General features: G+C 50.1%; 1 long non-coding RNA gene across 1 annotated transcript; it reads left to right on the forward strand.

Annotated features, from left to right (window-relative positions):
- Positions 1-14,626: 14,626 nt before the first annotated feature.
- Positions 14,627-22,928, forward strand: LOC139187375 (uncharacterized). The gene is made up of 3 exons (XR_011570949.1): positions 14,627-14,778; positions 21,917-22,194; positions 22,428-22,928. It is a non-coding gene; the product is annotated as an uncharacterized lncRNA (long non-coding RNA).
- The last annotated feature ends 1,269 nt before the right edge of the window (positions 22,929-24,197 follow it).

The raw sequence follows: 24,197 nt of genomic DNA on the forward strand, positions 1-24,197 counted from the left end.
AACTAAAGTTACCCATACAGCTCTGATTTCCTTGAGAATCCCTCCTCTGAAGGTCCTGTCTTTTTCACTGATCGTGGGACTGCTTAGAAAGTCCACCTATCAACATTGAAACTACATTTCCCAGGCTGCCATGCTTGCCTGGAATGAGAGCAAAACTCCTTTGTCAAACCATGTGGCTCCTATTTTGGGGTTGGAAAATCTGGTCACTAGCTTGGATAAAGATTGGTATGCCCATAGACTAATTCATCTGGCCCCAGGCAGACATGAATTTCCCAGGCCTCAATGATTGGGGGTAGGGGTGAGTTATTTCAGCAAACAGAACCTTCAATTAGGGACTTAAATGAAGCCTTGGCATAAGACTTCTAAAAGATGGCTGACCCCTGCCCCCAGAGATGTATTTTCTTTCTGCAACAGCCCTTGCCACCACTCCTTCCCTTTCTTCCCTCGCCCTTCTTCCAGATTCTTCTCTTAATTGTACCATCGTGCCACTCCCTTGTCCCCACCCCCACCCCCATGCCCACACCCACTCTTTAACTGTTTAGTATAAAATCCAGCCCACCAGACTGAGGTTTTCTTCGACCCAAATGTTATTTTCAGAAGGAGCCATTGAGGTTGGGGTGTAATTGCAGCGTTGGGCCTCTGCAAGCCAAGCTGAAAATAATCAGCGAGGCAGATGGGGTGGGAAGAGTGTGCGGTGGCCGCTTCCACCAAAGAGCAGAAGAAACCCAATGGCATGAGTCAGAGGGAGGTGAGTGCCAGGCTGGGCCTCCTGGGCTTACAGCCGGGAGCTGAGTTAAGGAGAAACTGCCCAAGGTGTTGGGTCTTTGTCTGAGGCCGATCCAAGGTGGCCCCTGGCTGCTCATCACGAGTCCGTATTTTTTGTGTGACAGCTGCCAAGCTTCTCTTGCTCTTCCTCGATTGGGTCATAGCAGCCAGTACTCCACATGGGCACTTGGCCATCCAGTTGGCTCATCCATCTCTAGAGCAGGGTTTCTCAACTTGGGCACTACTGGCATGTTGGCCTGGATATTTCTTTGTTGTGGGGGACTGTCTTGCACATTGTAGGATGTTTAGCAACATCCTTGGCCTCTACCCACTAGCCTCAGTAACACACACACACACAAATGCACACAAGTCAGGGTTACCCAAAACGTCTCCAGACATGCCAAATGTCCTGGGCTGAGAAAATCACCCCTGATTGAAAACCACTGGTCTAGAGTGATCCAGGCCTATAAAAGGGGTCGCAATCAACTGTCCCCATGGTGGCCTCATTGCTTCACACCTGAATGGGCCCTGGTGAAAACTATTGTCCAACTCCTATTTCAAAAGACAACTATTGAATATCTCAAACCCAGCACAAGTGCCCACAGTGTACCAGGCACTGGACAAGGTGTTGAGAATGAAGCCATGAGCAAGGCTGGTGTGGTCCCTCATGGAAATGACTGAGTGACTAAACCACCCTGATTGAGAGACTTGTAAAAAAAAGACCTGGGATACTATAAGAAAATCGAAGAGGGTTTCTCATCTAGGTCAGAGGGGGCTATCGAGAAAGGCTTTTAGGGGACTTTCCTGATAGCCCAGTGGCTAAGACTCCATGCTCCCAATACAGGGGGCCAAGGTTCAATCCCTGGTCAGGGAACTAGATCCCACATGCCACAACTAAAGATCCCGCATGCTGCAACAAAGAGCGTAGATCTCAGAACAGCCAAATAAATAAATATTTAAATTAAAAAAAAAAAAAAAGGACAAGAAGAAAGGAAGTCTTAGAGGAAATGAGGAATTAGCCAATTGGAGATTTGAGGACGAGGCAGTGTTCCATGGAGTAGGGACAGTGTTCAGAAGCCCTGAGTTAGGAAGGAATGTCATACTTTCAGGGACCCAAAGAAGTCTTCCATGGACCAGGCTCAGAAGGGTGGGTGATCGTTTTCTCCTCTCACCCCCAACACTTGTTTTCCTTGTACTCCTTCTCTAGATTTCTAGCATAAGCATGTAGACTTAGGATCATATTTAACCACACCCAACCCCCTTCCTTATCCTTGCTCACCCCCCTCAGTCACCCAGTTACCAAGTGCTGTCAGTTCTGCCACCAAAATCTCCCTGCAGACTATCTGGTTGTCTCCCTTCCCACCACCACAGCCCCGCTGCAGGCTCTCCTCATTACTCAGCCAAATTTGTGAAATAGCTTCCTAACGAGTCATCTTCCAGCCTCTACCTCAGAGAAAGACGCATATCTCCCCATGTCTCTGCTAGCTCACAAACCCTGCGCGGCTTCCAGAGGCCTGGCAGCCAGGCCGCTGCCTCCCCAGGCTCTCAGGTGGCCTTCCTTCACTACCCTCAGCGTCCCTCCCACTCCCGAGCCACACCAGACCACTAGCCAGACCCCGTGGGCCTTCCCGTCTCTGTGATTTTGCTGTTCTCTGTCTGAAAGGCTCTTTCCCAACCAAAATCATTTGGGGGAATTCCCACATAGCCTGTAAGACTCAGAAAAAAATGAACTCATGATACTCTTTGTCCCTTCTGAGAAGCCTTCTCTTCATTCTTTCTGCTGTTTTCACTGGAACTTAGATATTGCTGCTCGTTTACCGTTTATCATGTTGGCCCATAGTGACCTATTTAAACCCATCCCCCTCCCAAAGTCAGAGGGCCTCAGAGGCAGGTAATATACTGGACCCTGCTGGTTGATTACCTAGCACCCATTCTTCCCTTGCCAGCTTCCTAAGAGATGCCAAAGAAGCGTTGGGTTGGCTAAACAGGTCATCCATAACATGGAGAAACCGAATGAACTTTTTGGCCGACCAGTACAAGACACAGTGTATTGTCTAGCAGACACGCTAAGCTGCCATAACAAGCAGACCCAGAATACAGGGGCTTAGGCAAGCCCATGTGCCTCTGTGGAAGCTGGTCCCTTGCCCAGGGGTGGGCCCACCACCCTTTCTAAGAACTGATTCAGGAATCTGTGCCTAAAATCAGTAAGCGGGAGACACTTCTCTGGTTCCACTCTCCTCTTCTCCAGTAACAGTATTCCTTGTTTGGGGCCAAGCAGACAGCTGCCTGGTAAGCAGTACATTTCCCAGCCTCCCTTGCAGCTTGAATGGCTGTGAGTCTTAAGTTCTCACTAACAGACAGTGAACAACAGCCTACCACTTCTAAGTGTAAAAGTGAAAGTCGTTCAGTAGTGTCCGACTCTTTGCGACCCCATGGACTGTATAGTCCATGGAATTCTCCAGGCCAGAATACTGGAATGGGTGGCCTTTCCCTTCTCCAGAGCATCTTCCCAACCCAGGGATCAAACCCACGTCTCACACATTGCAGGCAGATTCTTTCCCAGCTGAGCCACCAGGGAAGCCCACCACTTCTAAGCTGTGCCCTCAAAAAGAATGTATATATGCTCCCCTGCCCTTCCCCAGCCCTTCCCCCTTTCTGAGAGGTGAGCAAAATTGAAGCAGTCTCCCTAGACCTAGAGAGGAAAGCCACATTTGGAGGATGGTGGAGCCCTCCTATTAGTCTTGGATGGCTTTCTTCCAAACTCTTCTGTGATATGAAAGAGACAGAAATTTCTATTTTGCTTAGACTTCTGTGTTTGGAGTCTCTTAGACCTGTGATCTAGTCAGGGCCAAAGAGATACAAGGAAAGGTTTGATGGGGGTTTCTGGGGAAGAGCTCTCTGGTTTTTATGAAGCAACATCATGGAGCAACCTTCTCTCTTTCTCTAACTCTGGACATTCCCGGGAGTAGAACTGTGGCAGTGCTCTTGCTACCAGCCTTGGAAATAGGCTATACACAAGGAGAGCAGAGCTGACAGAATCCAGGGAAATGGAGTCATAGTTTCTGGACTAAACAACTTTGAAGTCCACTGTCTTGTCTGCTCGGGTTTACCTAACAAGATACTACCAACTGTATGTTTTTTCCAGTAGTCATGTATGGATGTGAGAGTTGGACCATAAGGAAGCTGAGAGCCAAAGAACTGAAGCTTTTGAACTGTGGTGTTGGAGAAGACTCTTGAGAGTCCCCTGGACTGCAAGGAGATCCATTCAGTCAATCCTAAAGGAAATCAGTCCTGAATATTCTTTGGAAGGACTGATGCTGAAGCTCCAGTACTTTGGCTACCTCATGCAAAGAGCCAACTCATTGGAAAAGACCCTGATGCTGGGAAAGATTGGGGGCAGGAGGAGAAGGGGGTGACAGAGGATGAGATGGTTGGATGGCATCACTGACTCAATGGACGTGAGTTTGAGCAAATTCTGGGAGATAGTGAAGGACAGGGAAGCTTGGAGTGCTACAGTCCATGGGTTGCAAAGAGTCAGACAGGACTTAGCAACTGAACAATAAAGGGCCTTAAGCAATAGGAATTTACTTTCTCATGATTCTAGAAGGCTGTAAGTCCAGAGCTGGTTTCTGGTGAGGCCTCGCTGGCTGACCTGCAGACAGCCGCCTTCTCTCTGTGTCCTCACATGGCCTCATCTCTGTGTGTGTGTGAGAAGAGAGTGCTCTGGTATCTCTTCCTTTTCTTATAAAGACACCAGTCTGAACGGATAAGGGTTCCAGTCTATGACCTCATTTAACCTTAATCATCCCTATCTCCAAATATAGTCCCCATTGAAGTTAAGGCTTCAACATATGAATTTGGGAGGAGGTCACAATTTAATCCAAAACACCCACCCTACCTCTCGGCTTCCAGTTGCGTGAGCCAAGAAATGTCCTTTTGTCGGAAGCAGCTCACACTTGTTTTCTCCTGCTTCTTCCCTTACGGCGTTTCACCCCTCTTCATCTCCCCCCGGAACCGGCACAGAAGGGGTCAATACATACTTGTGGAATAAATGTTCCATCGCTATTTTTCTTCTTTTTCCTGGAATGATGACCTCACAGATAAATTATAAGCATTTGCCTCTCTCTGCCCCAGCCTAAACACCTAAAGCAGTCACATGGCCCTCATCTCTAGAAAATTCTTCTCAGACGCACCCATGGCTACTTGCACGGAGAGCTGAGGCTTCAGCTATAAAATCGGAAGTTTGAATTAAACACACTCCAGTGTGCCTTCCAGCAGAAACCTTCCCTGAGTCCGTTCCAGTTCTAAGGTCCCACGTCTCTGCCTGAGGCTCTCGGCAGTAGTCATCCTGTGTCCAGACCCGGGACCTTTCCAGCACTGACAATGTGCAGTCTATCAAGAGGGCCCTCTGGGCTCCAGCCCCCACTCCCTGATGGTCCAGGATTCTGTCTGAAGCTTTCTCAAGCTCTGGAGTCCCAATATTCTGTAACATTATGCTGAGCACAAGAAAGTTTTCTTTCATTTGTATTTTATTTTATTTTTATTTTATCTGGCTGTGCTAGGACTTAGTTACAGCACGTGGGGTCTTTTAGTTGTGACATATGAACTCTTAGTTGCAGCATGTGGGATCTAGTTCCCTCACCAGGGATTGAACCCAGGCATGCGTAGGGAGGCATCTTAGCCACTGGACCACCAGGGAAGTCCAAGAAAGTTTTTGATTGGCTACTAGGCCTCCTACCCACCCACCCCCACCCCCACCCCCCGCCGCCCCCAGCACACAAGAGAAAGCCCAGGGGAGAGCCTGAACTCTAGCAACCTTGTCCTCCAGATGAGACCAGAGGTAGACTCTGCAGACAAACAGGCAGGGGGAGCCTCACAGTGCTCAGACACCCAGCAGGTCCTGCAGCAGGGACACTCAGCCTCCCTGTGCCCATCCATCAGCATCCAGACAGCCATCAATGGTGCCCCAAACGGGGCACGTCCCAGTTCTGAGCAACAAACTTCCTTCTTCAGCCGTGAGAACTCCGCTGATGCAGACTGGGGAAAGGGCTGCCTCATTACTCAGCCCACTGGAATGTGGGAGAATCAGACCTCCGGGAAAATGACCAGTGAGTGGACTCTGGTCAGCCAGGACCTTCAAGGTCCAGAGGTGCTTCCTCCTGAGTCAGCAGCAACGCCAAGCCTTTCTTCCCACGCCTTTTGAAGTTACCATCTGGGACACTCAGCACATGCTGAGCACACAAGTTAGCTTATTTTCCCTTCACAACAGCCCTGCAGGTATGCATCGTTGCTAGCCCCGTTTTTTAGATAAGCAGATTAAGGTTTAGAGAGGTGAAACAGCTTTGCTTGGACTGACAAAGCTGGATTGGACCTGAGTTTCAGGCTTCCCTGGTGGCTCAGATGGTAAAGAATCCGCCTGCAATGCAGGAGACCTGGGTTCGATCCTCGGGTGGGAAAGATCTCCTGTAGAAGGGGATGGCTACCCACACCATGGAGAGAGGAGCCTGGCGGGCTGCAGTCCATGGGGTCCCAAAGAGTCAGACACAACTGAGAGACTAATACTTTCACTTCTTAACCAGATGCTGGTGGGTGGCTTTGGAATTGGCAGCATCTCCTCTGGTCTTATAACTTGGGTGGGCCTTGTTGGGCCAGGAAGAATGGCATGGTAAGACCCCAGATCACTGAGGTCTGTGCTGATGCGGAGGAAGTCAGGACCAGAGAGAAACACAGTCACCAGAGTGAAGGACAAGATTGGTGGAGATCACCAAGTGAGTCAAGTACACAGAGGGACACCGGCTCTGTCAGTTAGGGTCTACCAGACCCAACCGGGGTGACCAGAGATCCCCTACCATCAGCCTCCGGAGCCTTCCCATCCTCCCCAGCAGGAGCCCTCCAGCAGGTTGGGAGCTGGAAGCTGCCTTGGAACAGCCTATGTCCTGGTCATCTGTTTTTTCTTTATTGTCACATCCATTCCTTGTGGAATAAATGTTCCATCGTTATTTTTCTTCTTTTTCCTGGAATGATGACCTCACAGATAAATTATAAGCATTTGCCTCTCTCTGCCCCAGCCTAAACACCTAAAGCAGTCACATGGCCCTCATCTCTAGAAAATTCTTCTCAGACGTACCCATGGCTACTTGCACGGAGAGCTGAGGCTTCAGCTATAAAATCGGAAGTTTGAATTAAACACACTCTAGTGTGCCTTCCAGCAGAAACATTCCCTGAGTCCGTTCCAGTTCTAAGGTCCCACGTCTCTGCCTGAGGCTCTCGGCAGTAGTCATCCTGTGTCCAGACCCGGGACCTTTCCAGCTCTGACAATGTGCAGTTCTGCTGCACATCTGTTCTGCTCAACATCTTTGGAAGGCAAATGACACACCCCAGACTCCCTGCCAACTGGCTTCTGACCAGGTTTACCCAACGAAAGGTATAGGAGAAAGAGAGGAGTTTGGGTATTGTCCCTACCCTCCACTTGACCCCCAGCTTCCAGGGACGTCTCCAGTCCTGGCTCCCTCCCCTCGTGGCTCCAGTTCCCAGTGGGCAGCCCCAGCCCCTGGGCTCAGGTACCACCCCTCCTCCCTTTATTCTTCCAGCCTCAGGGGTTGTGGCATTTTCCTGAGGACTAGTTTCCCCCCAGCTCCCCATGTGCCCTGCAGCTCTTGCAACCATTCCCTCTACTAAAAATGTGGTTCTGTTCTCCTAACTGGGCCTTGCCCAGCCTGGGCTGGAAGGAGACAGTCAGCAACCTTGTCTCCTTCCCCAGCTGTGGATGGGGTCAGGGGCTCCCTGGAGAGAACGGTGATGCCTTAGTCTGTTCGAGCTGCCATCACAAAACACCACAGAGCAGGTGGCTAATACACAAGAGAAATTTATTTCTTTCAGTTGTGAAAGCTGGACATCCCAGATCAGAGTGCCAGCATGGTCAGGTTCTGGTGAGAGCCCTGTTCTGGAAGGGGCCAGGGAGCTCTGCGGGATCTCTTCTAAGAGCACTAATAGCATTCGTGAGGCTCCATCCTCATGATCCAGTGCACTGTAGCCCGCCAGGCTCCTCTGTCCATGGAATTCTCCAAGGCAAGAATGCTGGAGTGGGTTGCATTTCCTGCTCCTGGGGATCTTCCCAACTCAAGGATTGAACCTGAGTCTCCTGCACTGCCCGCAGATTCTTTACCATCTGAGCCACCAGAAAAGCCCCTCATGACCTAGGCATCTCCCAAAGCCCCCACCTCCTAATACTATCACATTGGGCATTAGGATTTCTTCATATGAACTTGGAGGAGACACAAACATTCAGCCCAGGGCAGACAGGAAACTCCCGAGCGTGAGGGTGGGCAGAAGATCCATCCTGCAGCCAGGACCCCGTGGACCCCTTGGGTGCCAAGTTAGGTGGCCATGAGCAGAATGGAGCAGTCTCCAGCAGGACAGCATGGATCCCAGACCAAGAGCCCTGGCAACCGGTGCTTCTGAGTCTTCAGGATGTCTTCTTGGTGCATCAAGATCCACTCTGCCCCTGTGTTCTCTCAGCCTCAAAACAATCTCAGCTGGGCCACTTCCATCGTGGCCAAGTCTTAACCCCTCTGGAGCTCAGAGTCCTCCTCTGTTTTCTGGGAAAAATACAGTATCCCCCCTTGGGTTGTCACGACAAGGAAATAATGCCTGCTGCCCCGCCGGGCACAGAGCCAGTGGTCATTACCTGGGAGCAGCATCCTAATTGTTGTCAACAATAATCATCTGGGCAGCAATCATAATCAACCCTGAATATTCACTGGAAGGACTGATGCTGAAGCTGCAGCTCCAATACTTTGGCCACCTGATGAAGCAAATAGCCGGCTCATTGGAAAAGACCCTGATGCTGGGAAAGATGGAAGGCAGGAGAAGAGGGAGACAGAGGATGAGATGGTTGGGTGGCATCACTGACTCAACGGACATGAGTTTGAGCAAACCCTGGGAGATAGTGAAGGACAGAGGAGCCTGGCGTGCTGCAGTCCGTGCGGTCACAAATAGCTGGACACGACTTGGCGACTGAACAACAATCACCTGGAGGAACTAGAGGAACTGGTGACCTGTCTGTGAGGATCTGCAGAGAGCAGGGGCAGAAGAGATAAGGTGGGGCCCAGTTAGGCCAGAAAGCAGTGGAATTTGAGGTTCTCCATCCAGGGGTCACCTGTTGGTCTCCCTCCTTTGGAGGCCCATTTTCTCTACCCATTTCCCTGGCATGTTAGATTCAGCCCCAATTCCTCCAGCTGGCCCTCAGACACTGTATAGCTGCCTCAGTCCTGAGCAGGGGAATACTCAATGCCTGAGAAGGGGATGGAGGTTTCATCCCTCCCTTGCCGCATCTGAGAAAAGGCCAGATCCCAAGAGAGGGCTCAGGATGGGAGAGGCCGAGAACGAGGCAAGCGTTAGGTGCCTCCACCGGCTGTTTGCTGCACGCCAGGTTCTCTGTGAAACACACAAACACTTCCTGTGTACTATTGGGTTTAATCCTCCAGCCACTAGAAGAGGAGGTATGTGGTCTGCTATCATCATCATCATCAACAAAAACATCCCCATTTGATAAAGGCATTGAACCTCGGAGAGGTTAGGGAACCTGCCAAGATCGCATAGCCAGAATTCAGCAGAGCCAAAATTTCAACCAACTCCACCTGATAAAAGACTGCAGCCTCCCCAGGAGGAGTTAATGTGTGTCTTTCTTGGCCCACGGCGCTGGCATCAAGAGGGCACCCCTCCTGGCATTTGAGTCAAGGAAATAGGAGGCCCACAGGGAGATGGATCATTTACAGAGCTCATCCATGACTCGGCCTGGGCCTCCAGGCCTGTTCCATCTTTGGGGATCTCTGCCGGGTGTTGGAGACAAGGGCAGGCCTGACAATGGTGTGCACTGGGAGGTTGCTGCTGATGCTTGTGTGTGTGTGTGTGTGTGTGTGTGTGTGCGCGCGCACACGCTGCCCACATACACACAGACACACGCAGACATAGCAGCCTGCCCCCAACCTTGGCCCAGGAGCAGACAGGGAAGGGATGTGCGTCTGGCAGGTGAGTGGGAAGGTCTAGGTGGCTCCACTCTCATCTCCCTCCCAGTTCTGGGGAGATGCTCTGATATTTTCCTGAAGAACTGGCTCTGGGCCTAGAGGCTTTTGCTTTCCGTAAAGTCAAAAAGAAAGGACCCTGGGAAATTCCTTCTCCAAAATCAGTTCAGACTTGACCAGCCTCTCTGAGCCTCCAAGCCAGACGGTGGCTGATGCCCTTGTCGACTCACACTGAGTGAGAACAGGCTGCCTCAGAAACCTAATCTTCCCATCCCATTGCCTCCTGGAAATCAACCTCCAAATGACCCCAAGCCTTGCTCTAGGCCCTGAGTCATACTGAATGGCTGCCTCCTAACTGCACCATGACATGGCCTGATGTGACTGCAGGAGCATGAGCATTGGGGTCGTCGGAGTCTCAGGCTGGACTGATAGGAGCTGGGAGACCTGGGGCAAGTGACCCAACCCTTCTGAGCCTCAGTTTCCTCTTCTGTAAAATGGACATAATAACTACCCATAGAAGGTCGGGTAAATGTGAATGCTCCTGCCTCTTCCCTTTTCTCCCCCCTCCTCCCCTTCCCCTCCCTCCTTCTGATCCTCCTTAACCTCCACTGACCATTTGACCACCTAGCTGCTGGCCTCTGCTTCCTGCATCCTCCCAGCTGGGGGCCAGCCTCCGAGCCTCTCAGGAGCCAGTGGTTTTGCCGCCCTTTGCTTGTGGGCTGCCGTGGGCCAGCTCCCCTGAGAGCAAAGGCCTCAGAGCTGGGCGACCGGGGCCCCACCCTCCTCATAAACACTGGTTGGGCACCAACTGACCTCAGGAGGGAAGTACTCGGCCGGGACCCTCTTCTTCAGCCCTGCCGGCCACTGTATGCTCCAGGGGAAGCTCCAGGCGGATCTGGCACCCTGGTACCCAGGCCACCTCCATCCTGGAAATAGGCACTTGGAACCAAACCCTTGGCCAAAGGTGGAAGGAAGTGAACAGGCCTGAATGCCTCCGTCCTATCCTCCCACGGCCCCACCCTGGCTGTCCCAGACAGGGCAAGTTCTCTCTAATTTAAATGTTTTTAGTGATCGTGATAGACATACATAAAGAGGACGTTACTGTTCCTCTTTGTTTCTTAAAAATAAAGACAGGAACTACGTATAACAAAATATTAATCATTTGAGCTCTGGGCAGTGGAGGGGTGTGTGTTTTACTGTTTTTTGGAACACCCCTTTCTGTATTGTTAAAATTTCTCTAAATAAAAACATTTTTAAATACATAAGCTTCTTACGGGTTTATGGGGGAAAAAATTTGAAAATGCCAAAAAGTAGAAAGAGAAAAATAAGAATCACCAAAATCTCTCCTTGGGAATCAGGCAATTTATATATTGGCTAATCTCCTCCTGGTTCTTTTTTCTAGTGTGTATTTATATAGTTTTAATCTTTTTCTAATGGAGATATAATTGGCATATAACATTGTGTTCCTTTTATATTCACTTTATTCTTTTTACCAAAAAACAAAACCCTAGAATTATACTAATAATCTTTTTCCCTCCCAACAATATATTTTAAACAGTTTCCCATGCCCTTGGAGATTAATATTTACTTTAGCACACTTCTTTTCAGCCTTTTTCCATGTAATCATGAATAAGGTATATATTTTATGATTAGAACCCATATGGATCATATATAGGGGTCATTTATACCTTTTATTATTTTTTCTTATTTAAAAAGAACTGCTTTTTAAATAAGTTTACAGGAAAGAACTTCTTTTTAAATAACTTCTGTTGTAAATCAATGGAAAATACGGATAAACAAAACTACATGTGAAAACCTTGTAGCCTCATCACTCTGAAATAACCTCTGCTGACATTTTAGTTTTTAACCTTCCCATCCACTTTTCTGCATACATATGTCAGTCAGCCAGTTCAGTCGCTCAGTTGTGTCTGACTCTGCGACCCCATGGACTGCAGCACACCAGGCTTCCCTGTCCATCACCAACTCCCGGAGTTTACTCAAACTCATGTCCATTGAGTCGGTGATGCCATCCAACCATCTCATCCTCTGTCGTCCCCTTCTCCTCCCACCTTCAATATTTCCCAGCATCAGGGTCTTTTCAAATGAGTCAGTTCTTCCCATCAGGTGGCCAGTTCTTCCCATCAGGTGGCCAAAGTATTGGAGTTTCAGCTTCAGCGTCAGTCCTTCCAATGAATATTCAGGACTGATTTCCTTTAGGATGGACTGGTTTGATCTCCTTGCAGTCCAAGCGACTCTCAAGAGTCTTCTCCAACACCTCAGTTCAAAAGCATCAATAGCATACATATGTAATATATGTAAACACACATTTGAAAATAAAATTGGAATCATACAATTCATATTATTTTGAACCTGCCTTATCTGTTTACTTAACCAAATATCTTACATTGATTATAATTGTTTCATGAGAAAACCCAAAGTTACAAGTTCATTACTCTCCCTAGGAAATGTCTGGAGGGAAGCAGCCCAGATTGGTACAAAGACTCTGTGACCATCAGAGACCCAGGCTCCTTCTAACTGGGGCTCCCCATCCTTAGCACGTGCTTCCCACTCACGACCTAAGACAGCTGCTCCAGGGGGAAGAAGCAAAGAAGGAGCCCCTTCTCCTCAAAGGACACTTCCTGGAATTCACACACATCACTTCCACTTACACCCTACAAGCCAGCACTCAGTCCCAAGGCCCCTGGGAAATAGGATCTTTTCCAAGGAGGGCTTCTATTACTATGGCAAAAGGGGAGAACAGATACTGGGAGACCACTGGCCTCTCTGCCACATTTCACAAACATCTTTCCAGTGCAGGTAACTTTGTATTCTGTCTTTTTTCTTATTTTTTGGGTGAAGATTTTACTACGTCATTAAATATTCTTCAATATTCTTACTTTTCAACCACTGCTTAATAGTCCCTAGTAGGCATATAGCATTGCTTATAGATCCAGGCCCTTGTTACTTGATGTTGGGTGGGTTGCTCTGATGAATAAGCCTCTCCTATGGTTAAAACTTGTCAGAGGAAGAGATCCCAAGCTTTCCTCTCTAACCTGTGGGTATCCACCCAAGACATTTGGCTGAGGAGTCAGGGTAGTATTTGCCTTGAAAGCTGGCTTATGTTTCTACACCCCCTGCCAGGGGAGCTTTATGGCAACAGATGTACCCTGCTGCTTCCACTGCAGGGGAAGTCACAGGAGTGAGCAGAGCCTAGGGGCAGTTCTGCTAGGGCAAGGGGTTGGGGTGAGGACATGGGGTGTGGGGGTGGTAGGGATTGGCTTAGGGGTCTCGACAGGCCCCATTTCATTTTCATTCAAATCCAACATATGCTTTCTGAGCCCTTGATCAAGGCCATGCCCTGAACATGCTCTGGGGATGTCTCAGTGAACACATGGTCCCTGCTCTCCAGGAGCTTAGTCAACTTTAAATTCCCCAGTGTTAGAGCTCAACATGGAGAGTTGCCCAAAACACAGAATCGTAGGCCCCACACCCAAAAATCTGATGCAATAGATGTTGTTGGGCCTAGAATCTGCATTTCCTTCAGTCTCTCCAGTTGACCCCGATGAGGGTGACTAGGAAACTTCCGGGGGATAAAATACTAGTCAAGGCTCTTGGAGAAAGTCTCTTATACCAGGCAAACCTGGAGCCTCTATCTGCTCAGTCTGTGAAAGTGAAAGTTGTGTCTGACTCTTTGCGACCCCATAGACTGTATAGTCCATGGAATTCTCTAGGCCAGAATACTGGAGTGGGTAGCCTTTCCCATCTCCAGGGGATCTTCCCAAACCAGGGATCAAACCCAGGTCTCCTGCATTGCAGGCAGATTCTTTACCAGCTGAGCCACCAGGGAAGCCCAGGGATACTGGAGTGGGTAGCCTATCCCTTCTCCAGGGGATCTTCCCATTGAATCAAACCAGGATCTCCTGCATTGCAGGCATATTCTTTACCAACCAAGCTATCAGGGAAGCCCACGCTCAGTATGTACTTTGTGCCTTTACCGAGTTTTAGGCAATACTAAAATAATGAGGACGCCTGCCAGATACGCCTAGCCCAAACCCTACTTCCATCCTTTGGTAGCTGAGTGATCTCAGACAAATTCTTTAACCTCGCTAAGCTTCAGTTTTCCCATCTGTAAAATGGGGATAATCACAGTGCTTCCCATGGGAAAATATACATTAGTGCTTAGCAGAGAGTCCAACACTCAATACATGCTAGATATTATTATTAAACTAATTAAAATAAATTTATTAAATAAAATTGCCTGTAGAAAATTAATTACAGCAAGGGAGACAAGGTATATAAAGCTTCCTATACAATGCCTGACTCATGGTGGTAGGCACTCGATAAATGGTTATTATTATTATTAACATCCTCACATTCGTTTTAATTCTAACTTTTATCATCTTTGAAGCTGTACCCACCACACAATTTTATCCTCCTGGTAGCAATGAGAAAACTGTTTTAAAATAGATAAACAGCTTTAAAATATGGGCTTCATGTCTGCCCCTAGGACCCCAGCATGAAAGAGACTTTCTCAGGTCCTTCTGGAAGTATGTCCAGGAGGCAGATAGGTAAGCATGAGTGGGAACCACAAGCCCCTACTTTCAGCTTTGAGGGGAGCCCAGGCCTGGGGCCATTCACGCAGCCCCAAGAGTCAGGGAGCGGTAGAAGCCCAGGGCTGCTGTGAGGTAGGAAGGAAGCCGCAGGTTGCTGTTGATAACTTCCTTTTCAAGTGCTCACGATGACATGGTTACCATGGTGATGCTGGTGACTCTGAGCAAGCTGTGGCCCTCTATTGAGTTGTGAGTCAGGTTCAGTTTTGTTTATTAAAAAAAGAAAACCAACACCCTGACCTGCAAAGGACAAAGCAGAGCTCCACATGGAGGCCGCAGCATTCACTACTGGGGGTGATTCAGCAGTGCTGCTCAGCGGCCACCGGTCTCCTGACATCAGCTGGCCTTACCGGCTACAGGGCCTGGAAGAGTTCACAGAGGTGAGTAGGGAGGCTTCTCACTCCGTGACCCAGGAGAGGCAGCACACGCAGAACCCACACTGCCACTGGAAAGCTCTTCCTGAGGAGCAGATTCCATTTTCTCAGCTCTGACCCAAGCGCCAGACTCCTTCAGGTGACTCTGCCTCACGCTGGTATGGGAAGCCACGGGCCCCAAGTGAAGGCCAGGGCCCGGTCCAGAGACGACCAGCGCTGGCTGAACCCCTGACCAGTGTGCACACACTGGCAGTGCCCTCCGTGAGGAGCAGGGTCTTAGGAGGACAGGTGAGCCTGCAGAAATGTCCTCCCGAGGCCTGAACTGGGAGTGGGGCCCCTTTCTCAGCACTCCTGCAGGAAAAGAGGGGAAGGCCGTGAGGAGTCGAGCCACAGCAGAGACGTCTGGTGGAGCCTGCCTCGAGTCGGCACGCCATGGGGAGGCCATGGGGAGAGCACCAGGGACACACTGGATTCTTCCTGAGCTTGGACACTGTCCCAGAATCCCAGCCCTATGACTTCAGGGTTCTTCAAACCTGCTCATGTGTTTGGGCTCACTGTTGATCCAATTGACGACCGTCCTGGAGGGCCCCCCCTCCTGTTCAGCTCTGGACTCCAAAACCTTGTCTCCACCCACTGTCCTCAGCACTGAGCAGAGTACTGAGTGCTGATGTCAGGGTCCATGGACTTACGCCTTCCTTCTGCCACTTAGCACAGAACCAAGCCTCTGTGCCTCCGTCTGTAATACGGGGATGATAACCATAGTAGCACTTACTCCCAGGGCAGCTATGAGGATGAAATGTGGTAATATTTGCAAGTATTTATCACAGAGCGTGGCTGGCACACAGTAAGCGCTGGAGAATGGTTGGCTGTTGTTAACTTTGCTCCGGATTTTATCACATCCCGCCCAGATAACAGCAGCAGCCTCATAACTCTACTTGCTGATCCTGCTCTCACTCACCTGCAATCTATTGTCCACACCACAGCAGGGTGCTGTATGGAAAAATGACAACCCCCATCATGCCGTTTTCCTCTGTAAAATCCGCCAGGAGTTCCCGTTTGCCTTCAGGATGGCTCGTAGAGTCCCTTAGGGGACCGAGATGTCCTGTAGGACTGAGCACTTGGCTACCCTCTCCAGCCCTGCCCCTCACCACGCTCTCACTGCTTCCGAAAACTTCAGCCGTACCCAACTGTTAGCAGTGCCCCAGAGGTGCCGGGCTCTGCTGTACCTCCAGTTTTTTGCCATGCTGTTCCTTGAGCCCAGAATGCTTTTTTCCCTTTTTTTCACCTGGCAAACACCTGCTCATGCTTCAAGACTCACATCAAGAACCCCTTGTACTGTGAGATGTTCCTGTCCTCCCTTCAAATGTAGGGCAGACCACTCCCTCTTCTGAGCCCCTTTGGTTCTCCTCGTAAAGACATTTTACCACTTTACACTGTAACTGCTGCAACTCCTGTCGGTGACACCTTTAAACTTCTTGAGGGCAGCACTGATTTTTTTTTTTAGCCTTTTCTTTTTTTCTATTTGCTGTGCTGGTTCTTTGTTGCAGCAGGCGGGCTCTTTGTGGTGGCAAACAGGTTTCTCTAATTGTGGTGCATGGGCTTAGTTGACCCGCTGCATGTGGGATCTTAGTTCCCCAACCAGAGATCAAACCCACGTACCCTGCACTGGAAGGCAGATTCTTAACCACTGGACCACCAGGGAAGCTCCAGCATCACTGATTCTGATGAATGTCTGTATCCCTAGAATATACCACGGTACCATAGCAGTCACAAGAGTTGATTGAATGAATGAATGCAGACAAAAACCCTGTTTATAGAAGAGAAAACTGAGGCCCACATAGGACCAGTGACTTGGCTAAAGGAGAGTCCAGAAGCCGTGTAACTCCAGGCCCTTCTGATGGCAGAGACTACGGACAATTCATTCATCCATCCATTACTACGAAGCATCCATCTCACACCAGACATTGTATCGCTTCCTGGGGTACAAAGAACAAGGTGTAGTCTCAGCTGACCCCCAGGAGCCCACAGGCAGGTGGGACAGAATGACAGGTGTACAGACAGTCCCCACACCTCTCACTGTGAGCTGGGACTGAGGCTACAGAAGGAGCTATGGGAACCCCAGGGGCCCCAGTATGGATGGGAGGAGGGAAGCCCCTGTTTCCAGGTCTTCCACACCCTCGCCCCAAAGTCTGGAGGTGAAGTTCTCATAGACCACCCGGCCAAGGCAGCAGCCCTCTAGTTTCTGTGACCACAAGTAACAGACTTGCACGCAGGCTCACACATCCCTAAGACAGGCGGCACAGGCGGGCCTTGCCCCGTGGGGCAGGACAGCGAGGAGGACACATTTGTGCCCTGAAGCAGTGACGTCAAGAGCTGTCCTGGGAGTGAGGACAGATGAAATCAGACGGCAGAACATTTCCTGATACTTGCCAGGGCACAAAGCCCGTCTGCATGCCAGGTCTCATTGGACGCCCACCAGGAGGGGTCCTACAGACAAGACAGGAGTTATCTTCTCCCCTGTTTCCAGATGGACAAGCTGACATTCAGAGAAATCTCAGTGACTTCCCCAACCTCATTGCCTGGCCAGGAGAAGTGCCACAACCGATTCCCAAGCTTTGCTGGGCCATCAGCTGTGCCAGGCCCTCTGCTGGGCACGGGGACACTGAGGCAAGTGGCACACAGTCCCTGCCCCTTGCAGGAGACAGCAGCATCCTGGGCCTCCTCAAGTCAGACAGAATCTGTGTTTAAATCTCCATGTCTAGTCATGCGAGTGGAGCCAGCTGCCAGCCCCTGCCACTTACGTTCTGAGTCCGGCTCATGCTCAACCCCAGTCGCTCCCATCACACTCAGAATAAGCTTCAAACTCCTCAGCAGACCCCATAAGACCAAGTTCCTGCTCCCTTACCCAGCGCACTTCCTATCACTGTCCACCTCTCATCCTATGGGCCTCCTGACTGTGCCAGAACAAAACAAGTACCTCCAACCTCTGACCTTTGCCCTTCGCTTCCTTAGTCACATGGCTAATTCCTTCCCTCCGCTCTGGTCTCTGTCTCTTCACAGAGGAGGACACTCTGAGTCCAAAATGGTTGCCCTATCACTCCAGCCAGTTCTCTTCTTCAAGGCTGTATCTTGAAGCTATATAACACGATACAATACGTATTTGACCATCTGTTAATGACCGGTCTCCCCGACTAGCGCAGTCGGGTAGCAAGGCGCCCGCTTTGCTCACTGGCACTTTCCCAGCACCTGGAACAGGGCACATGGTAGGAACCCAATACATTTTTATGAACGTGAATAACCCCCAGTTTCCACCCCTTTGAAATGATACCCACAGCACATAGTTGTAAGGATTAAATGGTGTTTGAAGATGCTTAGCCTTGTGCCTGGCACTTAGTTGGCATGCAAGAATACTGTTCTTCTCCTTCTTATTTTAATGTGCGCAGTCTCATGGGGGAGACTAGTGTAAAAATAAACTTACACAATGTGTTAACCAAGCTCTTACTTCCGAGCCCTCTCCTCCACTTTGGGGCCCAGGCAGCAGCCCCTCCATCTGCCTCAAGGTCAAGGCCCAAAGCCCTTGCCCTGTGTGCTCAGGTCAGCCTGGGGTCTGGCCCTGATGGTTGGGGGACCTCTGGGCCCCGCCTGGGCTGGGGGCAGTGGGCAGAATCCAGACCAGGCCTCAGAAACCCTTGATTCCTCCCCTGGGAGCAGGCCCCACATCAAAGCTAATCTCAGAGGGGCGAGTCCTCAAGATAAATGGAAGATTAAAGAAGGCGAGGTCTCCACAGGCCACAGGGAGAGGCGGCCGGCAGGCGACCACAGCAAGGAGGTCCCGACGCGGCCCTGGCAGCCGCCATCTTGGGGGGCAAGAGGCAGGAAGGGCTCTCAGGCCTGGGCAAGTGGACCCAGAGAGGGGGTACCTTAGCCCTGGCTGGCCCCCACCCCCACCCCCACCATTGCACCTGGGCAACCCCTGCCAGCGACTTCTTAACCCTTTCCCAGCCGGACAGCTGCAGTGATGTACTTTAGAGGAAACCCTGGGCCTCTCTTCGAGAGAGTTTGTTTGGCCATTGGGCTTGGTCATTGGGGTTTGTTCCCTCCAGCAAGTGAGCCTGTAATGAGGACCTCCTGGCCTTGGTCTTCCTCCCCAGGGAAGGTCTGTAATTAGTGCAGGAGGCGAGGCTGGGGAAGCTCAGACAATGTCATTTGAACCAGGATGAGACAGGGCTCAATTGCTAGTCTGTACTTTTTTTTTTCTGGTGCCATTTCATATACAAAACTCTGGCGAGCTTAACCCTTTCTTGGCTGGGCCCCGATGCTGGGGCCTGGCATACCATCCTTTCCTGTGTCTAATGGGCCATTCTCAACCCCCTGACATGCAGGTCTCAATTCAGGTGAGCCCTGGTTTCCAGCTGCGCTAACATCCAACAAGCCTTCACGAGTGTCACCAGATACGAAGCACCAAGCGGAGGGGGGCCCAGAGGAAAGTCTCCCATCTTGCCATCAAGAGATTACAATCCTCTGAGCAGCGGAGGCATGCGCACTAGAAACAGGCTGCAAGAAATGCACGGCAGGGTGCAGTGGATAAGAATCCGTCTGCAATTTGGGGGACACGGGTTCGATCCCTGGACCAGGAAGGGCCCACATGCTATGGAGCAGCTAAGCCCTTGCATCACCACGACTGAGCCTGTGCGCTGCAGCTACTTAAACCCGTGTGCCCTAGAGTCTGTGCACCGCAAGGAAGAGGAGCCCCCACTTTCTGCAACTAGAGAAAGCCTGCTCACCACAAAGATCCAACACAACCAAAAATAAAATAAATATACATAAATAGAAATGCACAGCAGGGTAGTGAGGACCACCACAGGGCAGGGAAGGAGGCTATGTGGGGGCGGGTCAGACAAAATAAGCTCAGAGAAGACTGAGCATTCTGTAAACAGGGACTGAGGGGGCCATCTTCCCGGAGCAGGGCATTTCCGCAGTCTGAGGGCTGGACCCACAGGGAGAAGGGAGGCAGGCAGAGCCTTGGCAACTCTGATCTAGCCCCGGGCGAATGCAGATGTCAGAGTCTATTGGGATATAGACAGTGCCTGTTGCTTCCTGCCACAGGCTCCTGAAGCACTCATTCTGAATCCCTGAACTATAGTTCATCTCCCACTGGACCACCATCTGTCTGATCACAGATGTGGTACCCTACCGCACTTCCAGCAACCTGAGAACTTTGTCTATTCACCCCTAGTTTCAGGCACCTAAGCACTGAGCCTAGCACTCAAAAGATACCCAGTGAAGGTTCCTTAAATCAATGGCTGGGCTTGGATGAGAGAGTGGAGGCATGTGGAAGAACGCACCTCCACAGCCTTTCCCAAAGGGGATGCCAACTGTGGCCCCACTGTCCCTGCAGATCATATCAAAATCTCCCTGACGTATAAAGAACTCCTAGGAATCAGTAAGACAAGACCAGCCACCAATTTTTTAAAAGCCAACGAATACAACCAGGATCTACAGAAAAGGCAGCATTAATTGTTTGAGGACATCTCAAGAGACTCTCAACCTCATTAATGATAAGAGAAATGCAAACTGGAAACCATGCAAAAGCTTGATAATGTCCATCATTTGCAAGGCTGCGGAGAGACCGACAATGTCATATACTGCTGGTGGCAGTGTAAATCGATATGAAATGTTTACCAATATCTGTGAACATTACCGGCTTCCCAGTGGCTCAGCGGTAGAGAATCCGCCTGCAATTCAGAAGTCACAGGAGATGAGGGTTCGATCCCTGGGTCAAGAAGATCCCCTGGAGGAGGGCATGGCAACCCACTCCAGTATTGTTTCCTGGAGAATCTCATGGACAGAGGAGCCTGGTGGGCTAGGGTCCATAGGGTCACACAGAGTCAGACACGACTGGAGCACGCACGCACATAGACATCACAAATGCACATTCTCTTTGACCCAGCAATCCCACTACCGAGATTTTATCCCACAAATATACAGTGCCTGAACAAGACTGTGATTATAGCATTATTTGTTACAGGAAAAAACTGGAAACAATCCAAGTGTTCATCAGTTGGGGACAGGTAAATAAATTATGGTACAGTCACACTGCTGCTGCTGAGTCACTTCAGTCGTGTCCAACTGTGCGACCCCAGAGATGGCAGCCCACCAGGCTCCCCCGTCCCTGGGATTCTCCAGGCAAGAGCACTGGAGTGGGTTGCCATTGCCTCCTCCGACAGTCACACAATGGATAGCTATGTAACTATTGAAAAAAAATGAGGAAGTTCTCTATGTACTAATGTGGAAGATTTCCAACACAGAGAAAGTGGTGGCGGGGTGTGGGGAGATATAGAACGGTGTATGCTCCTTTTCAGTTAAAAAAAAAGAGAGAGAGAGAGAAGATGTATATAAATACACACACGCGCCACCCACAGAAGATGTCCAAGAAAGTAATAAAATTAATCATATGTTGGTTGAAGGGTGGGAACTTAGTGGTTAGGACATCGGATACAGGGAAGAGAGGATTACTTTTCATTTTTTTTTTTTTTTTTTTACTTGTGATGTATTAGCTATTCAGCAAATTTAAAAAGACAAAACGAAAACCAAAAAACTCTTCTTCCTAGATATTGGGGGTTCTGGGTTCTCCCCAAGCTGATGGGTGGAGAGGATTTCACCTCAGCTGTCTGCTCCTCACTGTCCCTCCTGTCTCTGCCAGGGTTTCCTGAGGCCTTGGGTCCCCATAAACGGTGACTTTCCTCTGTACCTCAGCAACACAGACTGTGAAGTCAGACCAAGACCCCGCGTGACACTGGGCCAGTGTCTTCCCCTCTCTGAGCCTCAAGAAAACAGGGTAATCATGGTATCTGACTCCAAGGCTTGTGGGGAGGCTTAAATGAGAAGACACAGAGGCTGTGCTTAGCAGAGACCCTGGGACATGAGAAATGGTCATGTATAAATGCACCAGACTCACTGTTCACATGCTTTGTCAATATTTTTATTGGATTGTTGGTCTTTGTCTTATTGATTTATAGGAGCTCTTTATAGATTCAGAAGATTGAGATACGTGCTGCAAACTGGCAGAGCGTGGAGGGGCAATGCGCCCACAAGAAATGGCAGTTTGTGAAAATCATTATTTCTATGATTATTTCTCCTCCAGGCCATGCATGCTGGAGTCTGAAGGTGTCCCACATGGAGACTTCCAGGCTTATCTGGAAAGCCCTGAGCAAAGGCGTCTTTACTCACGGTCTCCATGTCGCTATCGGTGTGACAGTGTCCCCTGGGTTGTCCGACACGCATTCTCCACTGCGGCTTTCAGAATAACAGCATCCCTCCCCCCTAGATTTGGCTCAACCTTTGGGCCCTCCCCAGGGGTCCCCAGGTTTGTGGAGCACATGTGTGGTGCCGCCTCTGTAAGGAATGGATTCACTGGGATAGGTAAGTATAAGGTCTCCCCGGGGAATCCCAAAGTCTTCATCCAGGGGCTGCCCACAGGAGACACATCGCGGGTGGGCAGGTCCGAAGGGCTCTAGAGAGGGATCAGGATCCAGATGCAGAATATGCAGGCTTGGAGCTCCTTCCCCTGATCCTTGGGATGCTTGTTGCTTGCTTGTCATAAAGCTAAGAAAAAATGTGGCTCCCCTGGGCCCCCATCCTTTCCTTTTCTCCAGGGAATTGGTCCGTTCTTCAGCTCTGGAGGCTCCAGAAACATTCCTTGGAGCAACCGGAACGTACCTTTGCTTTCACTGGTGACTGCGACAGCCAGCTCTGCCGGTTTTCTGTTTGTTGTGTTTACTTATGAGGTCAGGGGCTGGTCCTTGCAGACAGGGGAATGCCCAGGATCCCCAGAGCCCCTTCTTTGACCTGGGACGGGAACCCCTACCTGAACCTGCTCCTGAAGGAGTGGAGACTGGACGAGGGCTGGTGAGAGTTAAAGGCTGAATCTGCAAAGACCTCAGGCTCCTCCCAACTCCCTGAAAGCCCCCTGATTGCTGTACAACTTCTCCAGTCCTAGAGTCTGGCTCAGTTAAAAGATTAAGTCTAACAGATCCAAGAGCAAATTCCCAACTCTCTAGCTTCATAGCTGTGTGACCTTGGACAAATAACATAACCTCTCTGAACCTCATCTTCTTCAGCTATACAAGTAAAAATATCTTTGTATTTACACCTTATCTCTCTTCAAGGTGTATTAAAGTTACCTGAGAAACCTGACAATGTAATTAAATGGCTTTTAATAGAGGGAGGAAAGATATGGAGAAAGGGGGATTCAAAAGTTAAGAGGAAGCCAGGGATGCAGTGAGCTTGTGAAGTACATCCCCATGAGAGCCTGCTGCAAGAGGCTGGCCCCAGCAAATTCCTCTCTGAGTTTCCTGACACCCCAAGTGGAAAAGGACATACAGTGAGTTACAAAGTCCAGAGTGTTCATTCGGTTAAAAATAGACCCACCTTTCAGAAGCAGCCAGTTTTTCTAGGCCCCAGACTCAAAGAAAAATATTCTCACCTGTATCCCCGAAAATGGCAAGTTGCAGAGGGGAGAGTTTGTGCGCAATGAAGGTGACGCTATTTCCTAGACCTTCGTGTGCTTGAAATGAAATAAAACGCCTGACGGTGACCCTTGGAGTGGCCAGCACTTGGCAGGTGCTTCAAACGTGCACACTTTCTTTCCTCCTACTCGGTTCTCCATCTTCTCCCAGGTAAGAGTATCTGTGAGATCTCTCATGCACACAAGCAGTCAGCTATTTAATCATTTGTGTCACGTTGAGTCTCTTTAGTCGTGTCTGACTCTTTGCGACCTGTAGCCCTCCAGGCTCCTCTATCCATGGGATTCTCCAGGCAAGCATACTGGAGTGGGTTGCCATTTCCTTCTCCAGGGGGATCTTCCTGACCCAGGGATCCAACTCACATATCTTATGTCTCCTGCACTGGCACGCAGGTTCTTTACCTCTCCTGCCCCTGGGAAGCCCCATTTAGTCATTCAGCCAGTATTTATTGAACACCTACTATGCTCCAGGCTCTGGAATAGGCAAAGATCGGAATCGCCTTAAACCTATTATCTTCCCAACTGTCCCCAGATCCTTGATCTCAGAACCTCTCTCCCTGCGCTGCCACCCACCCTGAAGGGTGTCAGAGCTCTACCTCCTCTCCAGTGTGCCTGTAAACCCCAGGGAACCCCTCTCCTGTGGCTTCTTCCTCATTCCCCACATAGCTTCAGGCTGCTCCCTCCGACCACCACATTCATGGAGCTCAGCCACGTGCAAAAGCACAATTAATATTCCACTCAGTCTCCCCGCACCGCCCACCCCAGCCCAGCTGCCTATTGGAAGATGAAAACCAGATTTGCAGCCGCATGCGCTGGCATGGACACGCACAGAGGGGTGGGCCCGCTCCTCCGTGTGAACGGCCGCTCTCTCCTCCGGAGGACCGTACATGCGCAGGGATGG

This window comes from Bos indicus, chromosome 15 (assembly GCF_029378745.1).
Source record: "Bos indicus isolate NIAB-ARS_2022 breed Sahiwal x Tharparkar chromosome 15, NIAB-ARS_B.indTharparkar_mat_pri_1.0, whole genome shotgun sequence".
Classification (NCBI taxonomy): Eukaryota; Metazoa; Chordata; class Mammalia; order Artiodactyla; family Bovidae; genus Bos; species Bos indicus.